Below are 207 nucleotides of genomic sequence, written 5' to 3' on the forward strand. Positions count from 1 at the left end.
AGGCGGGCTTGCAGCAAGCGGGGCCGAGCCCGCTGCTTGGGGGGGGACTGAACCCGCCCGCGGACTCGGGGCCGCCCCGGGAGTCTCGCTCGCTCACTCTCCGGTCAGCGCCGGGGTGCGCGCGCAGATGGGCCCAGGCCGCCGCTGCCCGAAGTGACCTCCGAGAAGTGCCAGGTCTGCAGCTGGCGGTGAGGGGGAGTCATCGGG

General features: G+C 74.9%; 1 long non-coding RNA gene across 1 annotated transcript in view; it reads left to right on the forward strand.

Annotated features, from left to right (window-relative positions):
* The window catches only part of LOC115656880, a 14,876-nt gene extending 14,874 nt beyond the window's left edge, over positions 1-2 (forward strand). The window contains exon 5 of the long non-coding RNA XR_004001777.1: positions 1-2. This exon is cut by the window's left edge and continues 654 nt beyond it. This is a non-coding gene — a long non-coding RNA (uncharacterized LOC115656880).
* The last annotated feature ends 205 nt before the right edge of the window (positions 3-207 follow it).

The sequence above is a fragment of the Gopherus evgoodei genome, chromosome 8, assembly GCF_007399415.2.
Source record: "Gopherus evgoodei ecotype Sinaloan lineage chromosome 8, rGopEvg1_v1.p, whole genome shotgun sequence".
NCBI classification, from domain to species: domain Eukaryota; kingdom Metazoa; phylum Chordata; order Testudines; family Testudinidae; genus Gopherus; species Gopherus evgoodei.